Source organism: Pogona vitticeps, chromosome 4 (assembly GCF_051106095.1).
Source record: "Pogona vitticeps strain Pit_001003342236 chromosome 4, PviZW2.1, whole genome shotgun sequence".
In the NCBI taxonomy this organism is placed as follows: Eukaryota; Metazoa; Chordata; class Lepidosauria; order Squamata; family Agamidae; genus Pogona; species Pogona vitticeps.
In genome coordinates, this window is record NC_135786.1 from 73,407,618 (window position 1) to 73,426,371 (window position 18,754).

Consider the following 18,754-nt stretch of genomic DNA (forward strand, 5'->3'; position numbering starts at 1 on the left):
ACCATTATCTCAGAGCTGATATATCATACTGGTGAAGAATATGTTAGGTAGTTCCCTGTTCACATCTTCCACTACCTGGCCTCTTTTTCAGCCATCGGCACACATCTGTAATATAGGGGTAATATTCTCCTTAGAGATTTTTACAGCCATATTGGGAAGAGGTGTGTTAAGCAAGTAATGACAGTGTCAGACAGCAGCTGTTAACAGGTTGTTTACTCATATACTAAGTGAGTAAGTAGAATGGCTTTTGTCACTCAAGATGCCACTGTAGCTGATAAAGTCCAACAGTTATAGCCATGAAGGAGGTCAGGCTTGTTCACAGAGTCTGAAAGATCGATATGAGATGTCATGAAATGCATGGAAGGATATCTGAAACTACAATATAACACAGTCTAAAAGTGCAAGGAAGAAAGTATGTTTGAAGTGTTTCAGTCTCGCAAATAATGCAGAAGTTCCATTGCACTGCAGTGCACATCAGTTCAGCAAATGGCACCAACCATCATGATTCCCTTACCAGTGTACCCATAATAGAGCACAGGCTTTCAAGCACACACTTGTTATCATTTACATGTTATGTTTTCAATTGGAATTCTTAAATATAAAGCACTTTGATATAATCTCAATATTCTGATTGAACGCAGTTGAGTTTTCCTTGCACTGTTTTCTTTCATTCATTATTTTGGATCCAGGGCTTGGTTCAGTCATTGATGATCTAACTAGAAACAATGAGCCTTTCCGATCTGAACCAGATATTATTTCATTACCGCACAGCAACCAGCTGAAAGAAATATAAAACATGCCTCTAAATAACAAGACTTCCTTGTCTGTGAATGGCATGATTTTGTAAAGCCTGGCTGTATTTGTTCTGAAATTAAATTACCACACCAGGGGCGGAAAGGGAAGGGCTTGCAATCCTTTTCTTTGGGTTAACATTCAGCAACCAACAATTTTGGGGTTCATGTGCCTCTACAATGTCAGTTTTATTATATAATTTTTTTAAAAAAACTGTAGTTTTAACACAGAAAGAAAGAGATATATAGATTCTCAGTGCAAAGTTTCTGGACACCTGCCATTAATAGAACCAAAACCTTAAAATAAATCTATACAGAGAGCCTTAAAGCAAGGGAAAAATACTGTTTAAAAAAAAGCAGATTGGAATTTGTACAGAGGATACAGAGAAAACTCTTGTTTCTTAGGTAGATGCTCTATTCTCTGTATAGAAAAGCCACAGCTTTGATTTATCCCCTCAGAATACTTTGAACTGGAACAAGATACATCTCACATTTGCTCTGTTAAGCCATTTGCACAATCTGAAATGCTTGCCAATGGTGAGGGGAAAAAAGAAATTTGAAGCTGATGTAGTGTTTGAAATAACCAACTGGGGGCAAATATAGGGAGCATGTTTCTGCCTTTTTATGGCAGCTTTGCTGGCTAGGGACCCATGCCTGGGTTCAACTCAAAATGCTGGTTATGACCTCTGAAAAGGTAGCTCCTCTCCTTTATCCTTCTATAGGATAAATAAATAAATATTGTTCTGTGGCACATTTGGAGTTGTTTCTGATTCCAGTAAAAGTTGTACTCAAGTGTGGCTACTTCAGCATTCAAACTGTGAAAACTGAGCAGCTCCATTACTAGTAGTAATTAACAAAATGTAGGACATTGTTTTCTATGTCATCAGTCTTGAAATATGTTTTCTATGTCAAACATATTTCAAGACTGATGATGAAATAAAGCTGGACCACAAAAGTTTATAGTACCTGGTCTTCTACTCCACATGAATCTGATCTACCATAATTTCTTCTACGTTGTGAACATTAATCTATCCAGCCACTGAAAAAATCACTATGAAATATAAAGAGATACCCATATAGGAAGGGTTTAGAAAAATAGGAAAGGTACATTTCTGGGTAGTAGATTCTTTTCAAGACCTGTGGGATGTGATTTATTTTCTCATGGAGAACAGACTTGGGAGAGGTGACTTGTTGGAAAAATAATTGCCCATGAGGAGGCTGCTTAAATTTTATTTTCTCAAATGCCTGAGTTCATTTCTACTATCCTTGGAATGTCCGAACTGCATTCCAGTTCTGACAGCAGCACCTGGAGACAGCTTTGTGTTGTCTTATGGGTGGGCATATGACTGCTTATGTTAGCACTGTAAAGTATATCTGATAAATAGTCATGGTAAACAATCTAGAACTGGATCAGTGAAATAGTTAATATAACATTCATATACCTTTGTGGAAAACCCTCTGTCACTTGAGAGATTACAGGCTGAAGGATTTTTCTATCTCAGATTATTCAAATGCTTCATTAGTAGGGGCAGGCAAACTTGAAATACTTAAAACTAAGTTGCATTTCTGTTTTTCTAGCTACTTTGGGCAACCACTGTACAAATATTTAAGATAAATTATACAACAATTATTATTCTTTTATTAATTTACCCATTTCCAAATGTTGCGTTATGAATTTATTTTAAAAATACTAGTTATGGAAAGAGAATATTAAAAATAAAAATACAAAGATGATACAGAGAACAAAGGATGGGAACTTGAGTCATGAGACTCATGGTAAATTCGGACTTAAGTAGCACCTGTGACTTGACTCAGACTCAACTCGGGGAAGGTTTCAATGATTCGTACTCAATTTGTGACTCGGAACCCACCCATCCTTCTCTTTTTTCTGGAAAAAAGAGCTTATTTTTAATAGGGACTCAGACTTGCGGCTTGGGATGAAAGATGCGGACTTGGGACTTAGACTTAGAACTCGGCAGTATTAATTTTAAAATGTCAATACAGTGGGGCCTCGCAAGACGAAAGTAATTCGTTCCGCGAGTAGTGCTGTCATACGAAATTTTCTTCTTGCGAAAAGTGGTTTCCCATAGGAATGCATTGCAATGTGTTCCGATGGGAACCTCCCAAGACAAATGAATTATTTTCATCTTGCGAGGCATCGGTCTTAACAAGAAAAAAAAATCGTCTTGCGAAGCACGACCATGGAAGAAGCTGTCTTGCGAGGCACCACAGCTATTGCAAAACCATTCGTCTTTCGGGTTTTTCGTCCCGCAAGGCGTTCGTCTTGCGAGGCACCACTGTGTTAGGAACAGCATACATACGGCACTGATATTTAGCAGATACTTAGGTATTTGGTTAAAAACTTGTTATATAATTCCAGTCAGTGTTTTTATAATTTTGATTGACTCAATAATAATAATAATAATAATAATAATAATAATAATAATAATAATAATAATAATAATAATAATAATAATAATAATAATAATAATAATAATAATAATAATAATTCACTTATTACAAATAAAAAGATCAATATGGTTGCAGGCATAATAATAATTTAAAAATGACATTGCCTCTTGCTGATGGATAATGATAATTTTCTGATACTTATTAGGGGGAGGACTTTTATGGTATGTCATATTTTTTTCTGCAACCTATGTTTGAGCTTATGGGTGGGTTTGAACATGTCTATGAGTAATCTGGTGAGAAACGCCAGATTACTCATAAACATGTTTGAACTTGCTTATGGGTTCAAATGTATGTTTCAGAGAAAATGTGAAATGTCATAAAAACCTTCCCCCCTACTTATCAGGCACACCTAAAAAAGCCTAAAGAAAAATTAAAATACAAAGAAGACAAAAACACTGTGGTACCTTAAAGACTAATTGGTATATTTTAATGTGAGTTTTCATTGACGGGTCCACTTCTTCAAACATACTGATACTTTACGTCAAAGGTGAAATCATAATGTGGAGGTAGTACGTGTATATCTGAGAGTTTGTTGTACCAGGTAATGCAGAAATGCAGAAATGCAAATTTTAAAAGTGCAGTACAAATTGCAAAAACCAGCAAAACTCCTTAATTTGATGATGCCTTAGCCAAAATATTACAGCTAATGGAAGACGATGACTGGCAATGCAGTTCTAACTAACCAAAATATCTGAGGGCTGGTCCCCTACCTGCCCTTGTTGTTCTATTCTAGCTTTAACACTATGCTAAGGGAATAAATCATTTATGGCCTGAGAATATAGCATAATCTTTAAAGTAAACAATATGACATCTTCTCCCTCAAGCGATACTGATATCTTCTAACATAAAAATGTGCCAAAGGCACAACTTGCCTTTTTGGGGTTATTTTTTTTGGTTTCTTTCCCCCTCCCCCAAAAGGATAGTGGTTCCCAGCCTTGAGTTCCCAGATGTTCTTAGACTACAATTCCCAGAAATCCTGGGCATCACATGTAGTGGTGGAAGCTTCTGGGAGTTTTAGTCCAAGAATTTCTGGGTACCCAAGGTTCTTCTCACACAAGATGGAAATTGGAATAGACAACTCAAAAGTCCAGTTAAAAGTAGAAACTGTGCTGATTGTACGCAGAAGGATGTGTTCCCCTCTGCTGGTTATTTTAATATAAGGACTTCTATGCAAACTCAAACCATTGATTTTATCCTTTTTTCCCCTCACAAGCATATTTCAGAAAATAGAAGTCCATGCCATTAGACTCAAATAAGTGGTTTAAGTTTTCATATGCAAGCCATGTATTATGTAGATGTTAGGCCTTAGTTTGTACAGACTTAACAGGTTTTTGGCATGATTCACTCAACTGCATCTTGAAAGCAACATGAATAATAATGGATGAACAGAGATTTCAGACCTCATTCGTGGGGAGGACAAGGATGTACTGTATATACGGAAAGTACTTTTATGATTGTTGAGCCTGTGCTGGAAAGACAAGGCTGAATTATTAGACCATCCTGTTGGGCAGAAACCTAGGGAACACTACAGTATAGTTAAATGTTTTTATGGCAATAACAATGAGGCATGGTGGCCTCTGAAATGGTTCTCATGATAAAATCTCAGCTGGATGCTCAGAAGAGCTGTGTTGTGGTCTGTGCTTGGGGATTTGATAAAACAGCACATATGCATGTGAACTGGCTAGATCCAAAACATTTTTATGAGAGGGTAAATGAACATATGGAAAGAATCGAGAAAACCCCAGCCAGCTTCTAATATGTAAACAGTGCTCTAGCCATAGGTCATAAAGTAAATACAGATTTTGGGAAAGGGGGGGGATCAATTGCCAGATGGTGAAGAAAGGTTTAAGCTCAAGTTGATGAAAGCAATATGTATGGTATGAATGTGGCAGGTAATCAGTGGGGCAAAACTGTCAGCCTGCACCTTTGTTCAGGTGGTTTCCCGCAAAATTCAGATTGCAGGAAGATTGAGGAACAAGTACCACTGTTTTTGTTTTTTTTTTTAAAAAAAATCTGTACTGTCTTCTCTCCACCGTTTCCTTACCTTGAATCGTAATGACATCTAGCATCCACTTGCAGAATAGGAGCCAGGCTCCCAGCCATTCTAGAAAAACAATCAGATACCACCATCTTGAAACAGAATCTTCCCACAGTGCCAAAATTGCATGCAAGAAATCTAAAAATGTGTTAGCATCTCTTGTATGATTCCATCCCCACCTCTGTTTTTTGTAGACATTATATTGTTTTCAGGTCCTTACTCCAAATGTTTTCAATGTCCTGTTGATCATCTGCTTCGTTTGACCCTGCAGGAGGCTGTGAACCATTAGTGAAGGGAAGCATTTTGTTTGCCTTTGCACACATGCTGAAAAGAGGCTGCCCTGAGCATGTTTCAGAATAGGGGGGTGGTGTTTTTTTTAATAAACGTTCCAACTTTCTAACATCTGCAAATCTCAAAGAAGAAAGACAATTTATGTAGACAATTAACGTACATTGGTATGCTCCCCCCACTCACCCAATATGTTTATCAGGTTAGATGCTCCCCCCACTCACCCAATACTGGTCTGGTTCATATGTTTATCAGGTTAGCAAGACTTTTCATGTAGTGAAGGTATGATTTTGTGTCCCTCCCTTCTGAGAATATACACTGTTCAACATGTGTGATGAGTGTTTTGCCAATCTACAACTTTCATCATTCAGAAGAAGGATAAAGAAAATGCATATTGCATTACTGCATGTCCTTGCATGGTTTCCGCCTCGTATTGCTCTGTATACAAGGTAAAAGGTCTTTCACTGCATGGAGGAATAAATCAAGCTATCATCGTCAATCCTGAGTGCTCACTGGAAGGACAGATCCTGAAACTGAGGCTCCAAATCTTTGGCCATCTCACAATAAGAGAAGACTCCCTGGAAAAGCCCCTGATGTTAGAAAAGTGTGAAGGCAAGAGGAGAAGGGGATGACAGAGAACGAGGTGGTCAGGCAGTGTCATTGAAGCTACCAACATGAATTTGACCAAATTCCGGCAGGCAGTGGAAGACAGGAGGGCCTGGCATGCTCTGGTCCATGGGATCACGAAGAGTTGGACACGACTTAACGACTAAACAACAACAAAAATCATCATCATGTGCTGTCAAGTCAATTCTGACTTATGGTGACACTTTTCAGAGGTTTCTGGGTGGAAAATACTCAGAAGTGGTTTACCATTCCCTTCTTCTGGCGTGCATCCTGGGACTGTGCAGCGTTCCCAAGGCCACAGTGGGGAATTGAATTCCCTACCACTGGCTCTACCACCAGATACCTAAACCACCAAGATATCCAACCAGCTAACATTGTAAGGACTGGTGTTACCCTGAGGCTAGTTCTTTTTTTTTTTAATGTGTTAACAGATGTTAAGAACGTGAACAAACTTAGAAGTTACGCTTCAAATGCTCAAGTGATGAAGAATACAAGAACTTGTAAAATTTCTGTGTTCTGCAATTTTCTGAGTTATGTCAAAAATTCCCCCTTTATCCAGCTTCCTGTGAAAATGAGACTTGTTTCATTTTGTCTTGCGATGCTCTCCCCCCCCCCCCCCAATTTTTCTATGCAGGAAACTGCCAAATGCTGTGCAGCTTAATTTTCTTTCCAGTGATTTCTGATCCCGAACAGTTTCTTTCAGGAAAAACAAATAAACCATGAAACATCTGAGAAGTCCCATAAGATTTTGCATGAGATTTATTGGAGGAGGGGAAGCTCGTGGAAAAAGAGCAATTTCTCATCTCCTTTGGTTTTTGTCTAAGAGTGAGAGGCTGTAAGATTCACATCCTTAGTCTGGAGGTTCTAATGATTTCTGGAAGACAAAGTGTGGGACTTTTGTACCCGGTCCAGGAATTTAGTGAGTACAAGCCTTGACCTAATCACACATATGCAAATAACAATAACATGATAGTTCATTAACAGGTTAAAGAAGGTCCTTCTTGTAAAGGAAGGAATCCTAACATATTTAGAGGAGAAAGGAGAATGAAGGGCTGAGGGCATTGTTTCATGTTTCAAACAGGACAGTATGGCAACTTACGTCAGCCTTCTCTATAGCGCTTAACGATTACCCCACATTATGACAAATCAGCTTTATGACGATGTTTTTGAGATCGCAATTGCGATCACAAAACGATGGTCTAAATGGGGGAATTTCGCTTAGCGATGATCGGTTCCCTGCTTCGGGAACTGATTTTCGCTTTACGGCGATCAAAAACAGCTGATTGTTGGGTTTTCAAAAGGGCCACCGGTTGCTTAAAAGGGCTCCCTGCTGTGCTTAGGGACGGATTCCTCGTTATACAGGCAGTGAAAATGGCCACCGTATGGAGGATCTTCAATGGAGGGTGAGTTTTTAGCCCATTGGAACACATTGAACGGTTTTCACTGCGTTTCAATGGGTTTTTTAATTTCGCTTTATGATATTTTCGCTTAACAGCGAATTTCCTGGAACGGATTATCGTCGTTAAGTGAGGCACCACTGTATGAAACAAGGTGGTTGTACTGATTGTTTCACACTGTTTATTCATAAGCTAAAACAGTAAGGCACAATCATGTTGGGTGGAGGGAAAGATAATCGTGCAGGCAGTCCCCTCCACTCTCCTTTGGTGGGTAGCTATCACACAACCAGTCACATACTGGTCATGAAATCAGACAGTCCCCATTTATTTTTGAGCCTGTTTGCCCCAGATCTGTGGCAGTTGACCCCATCTTAGTCTTGAATGACAGACCAATTCAAGGACACATGTTCCCTGTCCACTGTGCAAAAACCAGCACTGCTGAGTCAGAGACCAAAGAACATTAAATCACCCTGCCTGCTGCCAGCAAAACCTGGGAGCTAAAAGCAGGGCTAAGCTGCTGGGCTCCTTCTATTGCCTGTGGAAGCTGAGCCTCCTACTACCCAGCAGTCAGGCTGGCACCTGGCCTGCTTTTGTCTGTGCTGAACTGTTAGCCGCCCGCTAAGTACAATTACTTAATTATTTTGTTAGTCTCATGATATGGGGAGGGGGGGAAGATGCTCTAGAAAATCAACAATAACAATGAGCAGCTGTCTAATATTAGTAATAATTTTTACCACAAAACAGGCTCTCCAACTGAAGGGTGGTGGGGTGGCCATCAGTATGGCTCATTTTACTTCTAAATTTGGCCTTGAATAAGTGACTAACATCATGACTGAAATGCCAGAAAACTCCTACTTCAGTTGCACTTACCGTTCTGTCCTTTTGATTTTATCCAGCTGCCCGGTCTATCTATGGCTCTGTTTACATGGGGACTGACTGCCCCGGGAATAGCCCTTGATACGTTAGAATCTTTTCACGTGCTGCTTTGCCCTGCAGTGAACCCTGATAATCCACCCCCCTCCTCCTCTCTCTGTGTGCCCATTTCCTCTCTGTTCCTTTCAGTGTTAAAAAAAAAAAAGCTTTTTTCCCCTCTGTGTTTTTTTTGGGTGGAAAGTATGAAAATAGGATTTGTGGTGGTGTCACTGTAAAGCTTTTTAGTGACAGTTCTGTCAATATTTTATTTTGAGGAAAGTGCTACGTTGGTTCACCAAAACATGGAACTATTAACAAATAGGAAAATAAATTTAATTCAAACATGCTGCTGTTTCACATTCAGTTGAAGTATTTTGCTGTACGAAAACACCTTTCCTGCTCTGACTGTGCAAGGGATGGAGAAAGGGGACGGGGATGACATATTTATCATTGTCTGTTACCATATTTTTTCCATGTATAAGACACCACTTTTTCCCCTAAAATCATTACCTTAAAAATGAGGGGCGTTTTTTACACAGAAGTAAGCTGAGATGTGGTGGCGCTGCATGCTAAACCTCAGAAGCCTGTGCTGCAGGGTCCAAAGACCAGCAGTCGTAAGATCGAATCCATGCAACGGAGTGAGCTCCCGTCGCTTATCCCAGCTCCCGCCAACCTAGCGGTTCGAAAGCATGCAAATGCAAGTAGATCAATAGGGACCACCTCGGTGGGAAGGTAACAGCGTTCCGTGTCTAAGTTGCACTGGCCATGTGACCATGGAAGATTGTCTTCGGACAAACGCTGGCTCTATGGCTTGGAAACGGGGATGAGCACCGCCCCCTAGAGTTGAACACGACTGGACAAAAATTGTCAAGGGGAACCTTTACCTTTACCTAAGCTGAGATAGCTGAGGAGAGAACAAAATGGCACATACCGTATTTTTTGCTCTATAAGACGTCCTTCCCCCCCAAAAAAGTGGGGGGAAGTCTGTGTGTCTTATGGAGCGAAGATGGCGATTTCACCCCCACTGGCCCCGTGGGGGTGGGGGGGAGCCAGCGGGGGTGAAATCGTGACCTTCCAAGACCTTTTCTGAGGCTTGGAAAGGCTCAGAAAGGTCCTGGGAGCTGGCAATTTCGCCCCTGCTGTCCCTGTGGGGGGGTGAAATCCAAGGGTCTGCCTTCCAGGACCCTTGGGAAGCTCCCCCCACTCCCCATGGGGCCAGTGGAGGTGAAATCACTAGCTTCCAGGACCTTTTCTGGAAAGGCTCAGAAAGATCCTGGAAGCTGGCAATTTCGCCCCCACTGGCCCCATGAGTGGGTGGAGGGAGCCTCCCAAGGGTCTTGGAACACACCCTAGGACCCTTTGGAGACTCACCCTGCCCCCCTCCGCGAGGCCAGAGGGGGCAAAATCGCCAGCTACTGGGACTCTTTTAAGGCTTGGGAAGGTTCAGAAGAGTCCCTGAAGGTGGCGATTTCGTCCCCTCTGGCCCCTGGGGGGGCTGGGTGAGCCTCCAAAGGGTTCTAGGGCATGTTCCATAAGATGGGCATCTCCATAAGACTCACCAAATTTTTAGGAGAAGACAGATTTTTTTCCTGTTTTCTTCTCCTAAAAATTTGCTGCATCTTATGGAGAGATGTGTCTTATGGAGCGAAAAATACGGTACCATGCCTCTGTAAATAGGTTTCCTTCAGTCACGAGGCTTAGCTTTCTACAGTCAGGAGACTTAGCTTCCTCCAATCATGAGCCGCCTAGAGTGGTCGCAATGACCAGAGAGGCAGGGTATAAAATAAATAAATAAATAAATAAATAAATAAATAAATAAATAAATAAATAAATAAATAAATAAATAAATAAATAAATAAATGAGTCTCATGGAACTGACGTCAGCTGATGCTGAACAAACCAATTGGAACACATCTTGTTGGAGGTGGAGCTGTAGGCAGTGATCAGATGCAACAGGGACTCCTAATGTTCCAGCTTTATGAGCCCAGAGGCTGAATCCTCAAAGCTAAGTTTTCTTAATTTTTGGCTTAGGGAGGCATCTTATAAATGGGGGGGTGTGTGTTATAAACAGAAAAATACAGTAACTTTTTTCAATCTGTGGGCTTTCTTCATCATTTTAAAAATTATTTATATTTGTTATTTATTCTGAAGTGCACATTCCACTAAACATGCCACTCTAGAACATTGAGAACTTTATCCACAATTAAAAAGATAAAACTATCAATAGCCATTATTAATTTTTAAAGCATAGGGTGTTATCCGGTAATTAACTGAATTGCATTATTAATTTTAAATAAAAATGCATTTTATCCAGATGTTGTGTAATATAAATATACATATAAAAATACAACACATCAATTATTTCATAAGTATTTATTTCATTGTGTCTAATTCTAAAATAAAAAAAAACCTGGCAGCATATTTACTGATCATAGTCACTCCATCCTTCACTCTGAATTCTGGCCTGGAAGACTGGAGAAATGTCTGGGTGTATGAAGAGTAAGCTGTAAACAAGAACCACTTTTAATTGTACAACATCAGTTATGTGCAATGGATATGTCTGTTAAGGCCTAAGGCTCAAGTAATACATTTCAGAGAGCATATCATTAGAACTTAAAATCATGCTAGCATTCTAGAGATGCAATTCAGTCAGCCTTCATGCCTAAGCAAACACTTGCAAATGAAACCTGCTTTTGTATCCTGATTATTAAGCACAAAATGAAGGACGCTATTTTGTAAATTAGAAGAGGCTTGAAAAAATTGTGCTGTCATAGGCAAAAAGTCTTTCAGCATTTAAGGAATTCCCTCTTCTATTAACATTCTATCTGTAATGTAGAAGTTGTTGTTTCGACTTCTATACCACCCCATAATGCTGAAGCACTCTCTGGGCAGTTTACAACATAATTATATAAATGACACTTTCTGCCCCCAGCAAACTGGGTGTTCATTTTACAGACCTCAGAAGGATGGAAAGCTGAATCATCCTTGAGCCGGCTATCTGAATCCATCAGGATCAAACTCAGGTCGTGAGCAGAGAGGCTTGACTGCAGTACTTCAGTTTAACCACTGTGCCACAGGGCTCTTAGTCTGATCCATAGCTTCCAATTTCCTGACTAAACTGAAATGTTTTTAGAATAACAGCCAAAAGTAAAAGATAACCTGTCGAGCAAAAGAGCTGGTAGTAAGGCAGTCGGTCCATGCAGTTCAAAGTAATCAGTGTTTTGTCAAAAGTAAACCTTGAACTTTGAAGTGCATTTGTGCATGGCAGCTACAAACCAGCTGGCTTTGTCATGTCCATAGTTCCTTAGTATAGTTCATTGAAGAGCTAACTTGAAAGGACTACATAATACCTGTGAAACAACTGTTTTGGCCCCTGTTCACTGAGTGCTGACTGTGCACATGCAGAACCGCACTTAACATTTTGAGAGAGAGAGAAGAACTTTTCCGAGCTGGTCATTATGAACACAACCAAACAGGCAATTTGGGTCCAATTTGCAGCTATATTATAACCTAAGTATGAGTTCACTCAGATGTTCTCTTCTTAACCAGAACGTCCAGCGACATTTGTCTGTTGCCTAACTCTCCCCTTATTTTGATTTGATAGTTTACCTGAAACTGGCCTTCATAAATCATGATGTCTTTATGTGATTGAACTCCAGTTCCCTACTATCTTTGCACAAGATGAAATATAACAAGATGAAATCAACCACACATTGATTTTGGGATGTTCCCCATACCATCTTTAAGAACAGTAAATGCAGAGTATTAATTAAGGGTGTGGATGAAGGAGAAGACTTTAATGTGATATCAGCTCCCATGGACCATACTTTTCTATGATTATATTAGTTTAGTGTATTCTAAATCAGTAATTGCAATAATAGATTGTTGTACAATTCTGACTACTTCTAGCAACTGCAAATCAATACCACTGCTGCTCACTCTTAACAAAAAAGCATGTTTTGTTTTCTGTTATCGTAATCTTTCGAAAAGCAAGTCTATTAGACCTAGTTTTCTCCCGTTTCTAGCTACTCAGATAACCTTTCATTGCTAACTAGATTGTTTACTGGCTTGTATCTGTCTCAGTTTCTAGATGATAACAAAGGCTGAAACTATGAATGTGTTCTTTTATTTATGCTCCACAGTGCCTCTATTTTTTTCTGAGGGGAAAAAAACCCCTTCACTTCCATTTTGCTTAGCCTTTAGAAATTATGATCAAACATGAACATTTAGGATTTATTTTTAGCTCAGCATTTACAGGAAAGGAGAAAATGTGGAAAAGCAATGTTAGAAAATATGTCTCATTGAAAAGTAGATTAATCATACTTTCATTACTTTATTGAGGGGTACATCAAACAAGGCAGAGGGCATGTTTGCATCTCTCACATGACAAACCAAATGTGCTAATGACTTCTATATCCTGTGTAAACCAGTATTTATCGTGGTACTTCAAAATAAGTTGTTGCATTCTTTAACATGTGTTCCTGAAAATATGAATTTCGATGTGGAGCTTCTGTCCTTGAAGAACTTTTAAAAATAATAATTAATTATGTACTATTCAGGAAGTGGAAAGAAGGCCAGGCCACCATTTCCTTGCTATTTGTACAGACAAATAGCAAGGAAATGCAGGGATGGCATTAGAAGGGCAAAAGTTGAGAATGAGCTGAGGTTAGCTAGAGAAAATAAAAGTAATAAAAAAAGCACTCTTCAGGTATGGGAGTAGCAAAAAACAAACGAAAGATATAGTGGCACAGCTCTGCAATGGAAATGGGAAAATGATAACAGATGACAAAGAAAAGGCAGAGGTGTTCAATTCCTATTTTAGTTCAGTTTTTTCCCATAAGACAGGCTATGAACTTCCAAACAAATTGGAAGTACAAGTAGGGGGGACAGGATTGCAGCTGGAGATAGATAAATAGTCAAGGAATACCTTGCCACCTTGAACAAGTTCAGATCGCCAGGGCCGGATGAACTGCATCCGAGAGTACTGAAAGAACTGGCTGAAGAACTCTTAAAACCACTATCCATTGTTTTCTTGAAACCCTGGGAAATGGGGGAGGTGCCAGAGGGTTAGAGGAGGGCCAGTGTTGTCCTTAGCTTCAAAAAGAGCAAAAAGGAGGAACCTGGGAACTACAGGCCAGTCAGCCTGACATCAATCCCAGGCAAAATTCTGGAACAGACTATAAAGAAGTCACTATGCAAACACCTAGAAAACAATGCAGTAATAACTAGAAGCCAACACGGATTTGTCAAGAACAAATTCTGCCAAACTAATCTGATCTTGTTTTTTGATCACGTCACCTCCCTAATAGACAGAGGAAATGCTGCACACATAGTATATCTTGACTTCAACAAAGCTTTTGACAAAGAGCCTCATAGGATCCTGATTAGCAAGCTAACTAGGTGTGGGCTGGATAGATGAAGTGACAGGTGGATACACAATTGGCTATAGAATCGTAGTCAGAGGGTGATGATTAATGGGCCCTTCTCTAACTGGGAGGAGGTAACAAGTGGGGTACCCCAAGGCTCAGTCCTGGGCCGGGTGCTCTTCAATATTTTTATTAATGTCTTGGATGAGGGAGTGCCAGGGATGCTTGTCAAATTTGCAGATGATACCAAATTGGGCAGAATAGCTGATACCCTAGAAGACAGAGACATAATTCAAAATGAATGTCCTCTGAAGATGCCAGCCACAGAGACTGGCAAAATGTTAGAAAGAACAACTTTTAGAACACGACCAAAAAGTCCGAAAAACCCACAACAACCATTAGATCCTGGCCGTGAAAGCCTTCGCGAATACATGTTATGAAGTGCTTTGCCAATTCTTCCTTTTCAGGGGGCTCTGAAATGGTGCAACATCTTGTACTTGGAGCCATATGCCTAGAATCTCATAGAGGATATGGTTATCAGTGGAAAGGATGGCTACTGTATATGACCGTCAGGTATCAGCAGCAGTATGCCTTTCGGTTTGAGTTATTATTGCATAGGGAGTGTGCTGTTGTGTTTATGTTCTGCTTATGGACTTCTTGAAAGAATCTGTTTGGCTCCTGTGGGAGCAAGAGGATAGGAAAGAATAATGTTTGATCTGATTCAGCAGAACACTTTTTGTGTTGATAAATATTGGCAATTATTATTATCATGGCTGGCAACTATTTTTTTTTTAATGTACAGCATACTTTTTTAAAACATGGAGTAGAACCTGAAAAGCTAACACCATTGCTTCCACCACTGACTCATTTCCATGCAAGAATAGAGTTATACACTTAGCTACACACTTGAGAAAGAAAAATTTCCAAAATATGATTTCTTATGGTTGTTGTTCTTTGGTAGTTTCCATGGGTCTGTGGAAAAATATAACAGGTAAACCATCACAATCAGCTTAGAGTTCTGGTGGATAACGTTAGGGGTTTCCAGGTCAATTTTGTACCCGACTAAAGGACACATGATTGGTTCAAATTTGGGAAAGGAGTTCGACAAGGCTGTATATTGTTCCCCAGTTTATTTAACTTATATGCAGAATACATCATGTGAAAGCCTGGAGTGGGGGAATCCCAAGCCAGAATTAAGATCGCCAGAAGAAATATCAACAACCTCTGATATGCAGATGATACCACTCTGATGGCAGAAAGTGAGGAGGAATTAAAGAACCTTGTAATGAGGGTGAAAGAGGAAAGTGCAAAAAATGGTCTGAAACTCAACATCAAAAAAACTAAGATCATGTCCACTGGTCCCATCACCTCCTGGCAAATAGAAGGGGAAGATATGGAGGCAGTGACAGATTTTACCTTCTTGGGCTCCATGATCACTGCAGATGGAGACAGCAGCCACAAAATTAAAAGATGCCTGCTTCTTGGGAGGAAAGTGATGACAAACCTTGACAGCATCTTAAAAAGCAGAGACATCACCTTGCCAACAAAAGTCCGAATAGTCAAAGCTATGGTTTTTCTTGTCGTGATGTATGGAAGTGAGAGCTGGACCATAAAGAAAGCAGACCGCCGAAGAATTGATGCCTTCGAATTGTGGTGCTGGAGGAGGCTCTTGAGAGTCCCCTGGATTGCAAGGAGAATAAACCTATCAATTTTAAAGGAAATCAACCCTGAGTGCTCACTGGAAGGTCAAATCCTGAAGCTGAGGCTCCAGTACTTTGGCCATCTCATGAGAAGAGAAGACTCCTTGGAAAAGGCCTTGATGTAAGGAAAGTGTGACGGCAAGAGGAGAAGGGTACAACAGAGGATGAGATGGCTGGACAGTGTCTGCGAAGCAACCAATATGAATTTGACGCAACTATGGGAGGCAGTGGAAAATAGGAGGGCCTGGCGTGCTCTGGTCCATGGGGTTATGAAGAGTCAGACACGACTAAACGACAACGACGAAAGGACACATGTATCACCTCTTTAGAAGACATTCCACCCCACTTCATCCCCGTTTGTGACATTATCTGTGCATTTCAGGATCTCTGTTTCAAACAAACAAACAAAAAAGTGAATGGAGGGGTAAACAGAAAAGGTTATGACAATGAGGTGCTACATGACACCCTCATTGTGTGACCTGTCCATTCAAAAGCTCACACAGCATCCTTCCACAATCGCACATACACTCAACACCTGGTGGTGTTATAATATTTCAGTCAAGCTGAGTGATAAAACAAAGAAAGAGAAGACTATTCCAGAATTCAGAAAGGCTATCTGAACACCAGCACAAGTCTTTCTTTTTGCCCTTCAGCTCCCTGAAAAGCTAGGGGAACAGCTGAAAGTCAATCATTCAGTTAGTTTGTCTGCCTGCTTAGGTTTTTTCAGGGGAATGGAGTTCAGTTGTCAGTCCCCTCCTCCTTTGGTGCCAGCAGCTAGGTCTACTGTCTCATTTTTGTTTTCCCCTTTCCCTAGTCCCAATGGTTGGCCATATTTTTAACTCTACAACTTCTGAATGGGATACAAAGTGCCCACTGCGATGTTTCTCCACCCTGCTGCTAAACAAAGACTCCTTGCTTAGCCTCATTATTGCTCTGGTATCACAGAAATATCTCTGATTCAATCTGGTTTCACATAGCTTTCTAAAGACAGTGCATATGTCTGTGTAACATGCCATTAGATTTGATGTGTCCATCTTCATTTTGAAAACAACACCTTGTAGCACCTTGATAAACACATTGTAACATGTTATTACAGTAGTGCCTCGACTTACGGAATTAATCCATATTGGAACAGTGGCCGTAGGTCAAAATTTCCGTAAGTTGAAGCACAATGTCCCCTAGGAATGCACTGAAAACCATTTAATCCATTCCAGCCGAAGGAAAAAATATCCCCTCCCCCCCCCAAAAAAAACACTGCAAGCCCCTGGGCCTGCAAAAAACAAAATCTAAAAACATAACCCCACCAGCCCAATCCCACCCTGCAAAAGCCACCCAAAACAGTAAAAAGTTAACAGCAGTACCTTACCTCCACTGCTTCTTCCCGGCCCTGGCTCTGCCGCCTCCACGACCGGCACCGCCTGGAGGCTTGAGCCTGGCTAGGGTGCTTCGGCTGCTCGCCTGCGGCCGTGGTCGCCCAACGCCGGGAAGCTTGAGCTGGCCGGGGTGCTTTGCCCGCTTGCCTCGTGGATCGCCTCCCGCTTGCTCCGCGCCAGCCTCCGTGGGGCCATGGTGGGAAATTCAAATGGCGGAGGGCAGTGCGGAGCAAGCCGGAGACGGGTCGGGAGGCAAGCGGCCGAAGAAACCCAGCCAGCTCAAGCCTCCCGGCAACCGCTGCCTCTGCCACCCGCGCCGCCAGAGCACCCAGGAGGGTCAAGCCTCCTGGCTCTGGGCCACCCCCACCGCATCCCTTTCCCTAACCATTGGGGCAAAAGAGCTACATAGAAGCAGCCTCTTCGGCACCAACAGTTAGTACTGTAAATTTAAATTTCCCACCCTTTCCCCCTGCCTTTTTCCTTTCGTAAGTGGAAGCTCCGGCTGGAAGTAGAAGCAAAATTTTGCGGCCAGAGCTTTCCGTAACTTGAAATTTTCGTAAGTGGGGACGTCTGTAAATCGAGGCACCACTGTATTTATTATACATAAGGTTTTGTGGGTGCAACCTTGAGTCTTCATATGCAGAGTTGTATTTATATCTCTGAGGAATTGGAGTTATCCACGAAAGCTCACCTTAAAATATAGCAGTTAGTCTTTAAGGGGGGCGCACAATATGTTTGTTTTCTTTATTTTTCATTTTTCTTTTGTTTCTGTTCTGTATTGGGTTTTTTTAACCTGCCCTTCAAAGAGGTCCCCAGGGCAACCTGAAAATTCAAAAATCAGATTTTAAAAAGAAAAGAAGAAGAAGTTGAGAACTAAAATGTCAACAGAGTTTTTAAAAAGCATATAAACCACCTCAGAAATAACATAAGCAGAGATTAAAGAAGCTTGGGTTTTTCTTTCTTTCTTTCTTTTTTTTTAAATCTGTTTCAAGGGCATCTCCTGGCATTAGTAGGAGATTAGGTCAGATTCCCTTAGGAGATCCTCCTAACTACAATTCTGTGATCCTTTGGCACTGAAATGATAACAGAAGTAGGCATCAGAGATCCCTCAGGCAAAGAACATTCCAGAATTCAATGTTCTACTACTGAAAGAGTCAATTTTACTTGGAAGCCAGCCACTCCAAACACACAAACATCTCTAGATCTTTTGGCATTGTTTTCTGAAGGGTGTGGGTTCTGAGGCCGGTGAACTGGGAAGTCGAGAAGTGATTTCAGTGATCCAGTGAGATACATCATGCAGCAGATAGAGCCAGTTGTGGGAAATAGTTGGTGAGTGGTGCTTCAAAAGAAACATTTCTGAATAAAACTGTGCTCTCCATGGAAAGTTTCCAAGAATCTGGAATTGCCTGAAGTCATGCCTTTCCAAAGCCTCAACCTCAATCTGTGCATTGCATGGATTATATAAACCAGTGGTCAGGGAACAGGGGTAAATTACCCCAAATGGGGTAAAAATGAAAATCCTGGGGGTAATGAGGATGGTCACGGCAGGCATTTTACCCCCAGGCATTTTATTTCCAACAATGTTGTGTGTAGCCAGGCATTCCGTCGCGAGCGGAGAGCGAGTCCTGGCGAGGAACTGCACAGGGCACCCGTCTGCCCTCCTCGCCTCCAAAGTTGGGGGAGGATGGCGTACCAGGCCAGCTGGACTCTGCTCGGCGTAGCCCTAGCCAGAGCTCTCCTTCCTGCCCACACCCACCCACCCGGTGTGCTGGTGAGGAGGCCCCCTTCCT

At 41.2% G+C, this 18,754-nt stretch overlaps 1 protein-coding gene and 1 long non-coding RNA gene across 21 annotated transcripts in view; one reads left to right on the forward strand and one right to left on the reverse strand.

The window, feature by feature from the left end:
- Positions 1-18,754, forward strand: part of FGGY (FGGY carbohydrate kinase domain containing) — a 224,458-nt gene that overhangs the window by 169,209 nt on the left and 36,495 nt on the right. The gene's annotated exons all lie outside the window — the stretch shown is intronic.
- Positions 675-9,240, reverse strand: LOC144589067 (uncharacterized). Its single transcript, XR_013544953.1, has 3 exons — positions 8,484-9,240; positions 5,308-5,367; positions 675-778 (listed from the first exon to the last, which is right to left on the reverse strand). It is a non-coding gene; the product is annotated as an uncharacterized LOC144589067 (long non-coding RNA).